The sequence below is a fragment of the Microcebus murinus genome, chromosome 15 (genome assembly GCF_040939455.1).
Source record: "Microcebus murinus isolate Inina chromosome 15, M.murinus_Inina_mat1.0, whole genome shotgun sequence".
In the NCBI taxonomy this organism is placed as follows: domain Eukaryota; kingdom Metazoa; phylum Chordata; class Mammalia; order Primates; family Cheirogaleidae; genus Microcebus; species Microcebus murinus.
Window position 1 is genome coordinate 9755225 of NC_134118.1, and position 6420 is coordinate 9761644.

Below are 6420 nucleotides of genomic sequence, written 5' to 3' on the forward strand. Positions count from 1 at the left end.
TTCCCACTTCCCTACCTGTGTTTCTAGTAATCACCTCTTTCCACGAATAACCGACTTTCACACAAATCTTTGTCTAAGGGATGGCTTCTGGGGAAACACAACCTAACACAGTGCGTAAGCCTGCCATCAAGGGTTCAGTAAGGGGAAGGGCATGGTTACTGTAGTAGGCAGAGCAATAGCCCCTCGAAACTGCCTAGATCCAATTCCTGGAAACTTAAAATACATTGTGTCATGGCAAGGGGGAATTAAGGTTGAAGATGGAATTAAGGTTGCTAATCAACTGACTTTAAAATAGGAAGAGATTATCCTAGATTATCTGGGTGAGCCCAATGTAATCACAAGGGTCTTTAAAATGTGTAAGAGGAAGCATAAGAGTTATTACAGAGTGATGCCATGGAAGAATAACCGAAATGGCTTTACTGGCTTTGAAAATATAAGGAGACCATGAGCCAAGGAATGGGGACAGTCTCTAGAAGCTGGACAAGGCAAGAACATGAATTCTCCCCTAGAGCCTCCAGAAAGGAATGCATACTTGTTGGCAATTTGATCTTAGCCCAGTGAGACCCATTTTGAACTTCTGTCCTGCATAACTGTAAAAAAAATTACAGATTAAAAACCTGTGTTATTTTCAAGCAAATACGTTTGTGGTAATTTGTTACAGCAGTAATGGAAGGCTAATACAGTTACCTATATACAATATGGACCAAAGTATACTAAGGCAGCTTGAGTATCTTTAATCTGAAAATCTGAAATCCAAAATGCTCCAAAACCTAAAACTTTTTGAACACTGACATGACATAACAATTGGAAAATGCCACACATAAGCTCTTAGCACAAACTTTATTTCAGGAACAAATTTATTTAAAATATGATATAAAATTATCTTCAGGCTATGTGTATAAAGTACATATGCAATATAAATGAATTTTGTGTTTAGACTTGGATCTCATCCCCAAGATGCCTCATTATATATATGAAAATATTCCAAAATCCAAAAAAATCTGAAATCTGAAAACACTTTTGGTCCCAAGCATTTCAGATAAGGGATATTCGACCTGTAGTAAGTACAAAGAGAAAGGAATAGAGATAATAAGGAGAGATTCATTGACAGGAACAGAAAAGTGAAGGAAAGAAATGCTGTTTTGTGGAGGATATTGAGTTCATGCTTAGGATAACTATAAGGTTATATTACTACATCCAACAACTAGCAAGCAATTTGAAAAATTAGAGCAAAACATAGGTGAGCCATTAACAGAGCAGGTATAAATGTTGGAGACAAGTCTGCAACCTTAAATTGAATCTATTTCCTCAAGAGGAGTTTATACAAAAAAGCAGAGAAACAAAGACTGAAACATGGAACATTTTGAGGGCAGGAGGACAAAGGAACAAGTGAGGTAGGAGAACCAGTCAGGAAAGTAGCATAGAAATCAAGAAAGAACAAAGTTTCAAAATGAAACTGATTCTCAAAAGTCCTAATTGCAGCCATGAGATAAAGAACAGGCCTAATAAAGGTTATTTAGGTTGAACAATTAGAGTCATAAGCCTTTCAAGAATTACATTACTGTAGAAGAGCGTCGGAAGGGAGATGCTTATTTGGCATAAAAACAGACTTTAGACCTACTTGCTCCCACATCCCTGGGAACAGTCTCTATTTCCACCCTACACCCACCTGACCACAGAATTTAGCCGTCTTTAAATTCATCTGAAATAATCTACCTGTGCAGAGGCATTAATGAGCAATGCAGATTTACTGAAGCTTTTTAAGAAGATGGAATGGTGGGATTATAAATCCTAACTTCCATAAAACAACTTAAGGATTCCAGTTCAGTATAGTTCAGCTTAAGGATTCCAGTTCAAAACCTATGTTCTCCCCAAAACCCCTTTCTCAGCCACACTACCCTGGTGATTCTCTCTTCTCTCTCCTTCCTTCATGCAGCTTTGATGCAAACTCCTGGATTTTCTCTAGCACTTTAAACTCCATCTACCTCCAAATGGTTGACAAGAATAAATCAAAGTGCTCTAAAACTGTGCTGTCCAGTGTAGTAGCTACTGAGCTCTTGAAATGTGGCTGGTCTGAATTGAAATGTGCTAGAAGTGTGAAATACACACCGGATTTCCAAGACTTTGCATAAAAAGATGTAAGATATCTTATTAACTGTTTATACTGATTATAGGTTAAAATGATAATATTTTGGTTATATTGAGTTAAATAAAATATATTATTAAAATTAATTTCAGTTGTTTAATTTCATCTTTTTAATTTACCTAGCAGAAAACTTTAAATAACCTATGTGGCATACATGATATTTCTATTGGACAGCACTTGCCCTAAGAAGTGCAAAGAACCTCACGTTAATGGGACCATCCATAGAAAGCAATTTAAGAATAACCTTCTAAGAGGGTAATCAAATCACTTGTTACCAATAAAAAAAAAAAAAAGAACATTTTGTCCCAAAAGGGATTCTCAAACCAGATGTTAAGCAAGTAGCATATTTCTCCATCTCATTACAAATGTTACCTACAAAGAATTTTGTACAAAAAGAAGGGGAGTCAGGGCTATGTTCACGTGGCCCAGTTCTGTGAACATCTGTCCATTTAGGAGAGAACAGAGAAAAGTCTATAGTCCTGGAAGTTAACCAATCTACACGGGAACTGAATCTGTAACCATAGCTTCATTAGTACAGCCTATAGCTGGCATCTCATCCTGTAGTGAATTGCCTTATCATTAACACAAATCGCATTGTAATTACTTGTGTAATTAATTGTCTCCACCAAAGGAGTATGAGCTTTGTGAGGGCAAGGACCCACTTCTGTCTTGTTCATCAATATGTCCACAATGCCCAGTAGCATACCTAGTAAATGAATGTTTAATGAAATTTGAATTAACTAGTTTTTCTGTTCAGTGCATCTGGAACCATATATCTACCAATGAAATGCCTAGTTTTAAAATGCTATATAAGCTATTCTTTATGGAGAGCTAGAAAAGAGACAACTGATGATAATAATATATAAATGGATGATATCTAATGATAGTGAGTGAAATTAATAAAAATAAAAACTGACTTTTACTGAGTGCTTGTCAGGTGACAGTCATTGTGCTAACCATTTAACCGTCTTTAATCCTTTAACCTTCTTTCACTTAATCATCACAACTTATCAGGTGGGTCCTATTATCATTGCCATTTCACAGATGGGGAAATTGAGACTTAGAGGTTAATTTTAAAAAGATAATCAACAAGCAAGTGGTGATGCAAGGATTTAAATTTAATCTCACTCTAGAGTCTAAGTCTTAAATATGCAAGATGATTCTTCATAGAAACACCACTAAGTAACACCGGTTGATGCTATCCCAGTTGATCGCTCCTTTCTCCTTAAAACACTCTCTTCATTTGGCTTCCAGAAGACTATACACTACTGGACTGTCATCCTATCTCAACAGCTGCTTTGGCTTGGTCTCCATTGCTGGTTTCTCCTTATCTCTCTCACAAGTTACAGGGCTTGAATCCCCAGCACATCCTAAAAAACATAAATAATGCCTCTCCAAATTGCCCCCTGGGGGATAGAGGGCAGGCATTTATCCATGGACACTGATCCCCTCTTAGCAGATTATTCCCTGGGTGTGTTGACTCCCCCAGACTTTCCAAGTGGCAGCTGTGCGTGTGCGTATGTGTGTCAAGGGTGATGGCATCCCTACCCTTTCAGGGTATTGTTCCTGAGCAGGAGACTTACTGATGCCCACTACACCATGACAATGTTCCATCAGGCCAGCTTCCTCTAGGTGATACAATATATGGTAGGACCAGTGGATCCCATGGTTATGTGCCATTGTCACACCTCCTTTACTATAAGTGTGCCCCTTAGTTGGAAGCAAAATGTCAGAAAATCAGGTGTTTATAACTCTATCAGTTAGTAGTGCTAGCAGAGGCACTGTAAACATGGCAAATTCATATCAAAAGAAGTGTCAATTCCATCAGTACAAACCACTGCTCTCTCCGGGAAGGAAAGGCTCTTATGCAATCAATCAATCAGGTGGCTTCCCCCTTTACAGAATTTACCATCAATCTATGCTACTGATAGCTACACGCCCAAAAAAGTAGTACTTATATTAGCTTTAGAAAGAAAGAGCCTTAACTGCTGGGCCACGCATGTGTCCTCTCCTTAATATCACTAACAAAGTCCTCATTGCCATCTGGTAAGTAACCTAATTACAGAGTTCTGAGGGACTGCCTTCTAGACTTTCTTCTTACACCAAATTTCTAAGCTTGGTTTCCATTATAAGTATAACCTAAGACAGCTACTTGTGTCGGGGCAGGTTATTAAAAAGGTGAAACAGTGAAGGAATGGCCAAGGAGGATAAAGAGATATGTGTATTCCTGATGTTGCTGCTGTGGGCAACTAGAACTCAATTTCACCGGGACTTCTTGAGAAGCACACAGACTGGCCTACAAAACTGTCCTCCTAAAAGGTAAGAAAGAAGCAGGAGCATTTATCCACCAACTACTGTTGCCTCTTGGTTGAAGAACATCAGATGTATTAACTTACCAAAACTCAAGGCTGTGCAGGACATGAGCTGAGAGAACTACTGCTGCATCTGCAAAGTCGGAAGAACCTCAGAGCAGAAAGCAAAGAGGCCTGGCAAACCTGAGAGAAGAGAAGCTGCCAGGGAGAAGTGCGTGGGAGCTTGAATGACACTCTCCCCTGATCAACTCAGAAATCAGAAGTGATGCTCAGAAGATTTAACTCAGGACACCAAAGGCTCTGACACAACAGGATTATTAATTTCTTAGAATTTTAAAACAAATTCATAGCTACAAGTCTTTAATTTTGTTTACCATGTGGTTATCACAGGAGTAAATGTAGGGAATGTAATGTAATGTAAGAGAGTCAATATTTATTAAACGCCCACTCTATAGTAAGTACTAACCCAGACAGTCTTTCACACATTTCACCTGTAAAAATGTTTCACTGATAGAGTCATCAAGGAAGAGCTGTGTTCAGGTGACATTTCAGCCCTTATCAGAAGTAAGAGTGGAAGCAAGCCCTGTGGACATCTGAGAGGGCAGTGTTCTGTGCAGAAGGAACAGCAGCTACAAAACACTGATGCTTGGTATGCTTGGAGAGGGTTATAGTTAAGCTCTGAATTGTAGCTTGGATGTGACCATCAAGAACAAGTTCAGTCTCATAAACCATGATAAGGGTTTTGAACTTTAATCACAGTTAAACAGTAAGCTATTAAAGGTTCTGCATAGAGGAGTGCATATTCTGCCACAGGTTCTAAAACGATCATTCTAGCTGCTGAATGAGAACTAGAGTGTAGAGAAATAAACAGTAAGTAGAAAGCCCTATTTGAAGTCTACTGCAATTGCCCAAGCACGAGTAAAGACTACCATCTGACATCTCTTGTACCATAAATCGTTCTAAACTGCCATTTACCTGCCATTTACGGAAACCTAAACTCTTGATGGTAGGGAGCTCATACTTGTAATTTATGGATTATGTATATGACCTATACATATGCCCATTTAGCAGGTGCTTGATAAACAATTGTATACATGGCTAACAGTACCGTGTTTCCCTGAAAATAAGACCTACCCATAAAATGAGCCCTAGCAGGATTTCTAAGCATTTGCGCAATATAAGCCCTACCCTGAAAATCAGACCTAGTGATGCAGCATATCTGCACAACCCATGCATTTCCTCGCGGAGCGGTAAAGAAGACGAGCAGCCCTTCTCACCTGCCCCATGAGAGCTCTATTGCTGGACATGAGAGATTGGCGCCAATGGTTCTAAAGAAAATAGAATCGCAAGAAATTCAGGATGGAATTTGGGGTTTGGAGAGTTATGATGATGTTCCAGAAGACGACTTAACTATATTTGAATAAATATAGATTGTTATACTGTACTTAAAAAAATAACACATTCCCTGAAAATAAGCCCTAGGGGGTCTTCTTGAGGAAAAATAAACATAAAACCATATCTTATTTTCAGGGAAACACAGTAGTAGTAAATCCAAATTATTCAGTGACAGTATGGCATCATTGAAAGCCTGTATCATTTACTATCTCTTTAGAAAACTTAAGTTCTGTAAGCCTTAATTTCAACATTCCTAAATGTTGCTTACACTGGCCTAACAAGGCTGGTAAATATTAAATGAAAAATGCCTACCCAGTCCTTTTTTCTCACCATAACTTACGGTAAGAGATGCCTGACTTGCTTCAATACAATCCGTCAGTCACAATACAAGGCATAAATGCTGCCCTTTCTGCATGACGCCTGTAAAATTTTAAAGTTGACCATAATTGACTGGATTCTAACATATAAATTAACCCAATTCATCTTTCTGGTATGGAAAGCATGCTGTCAGAGATTGTCCATTTTTATTATAGTACTGTTTTCCTTCCACACCATTCTTTTAAGTGT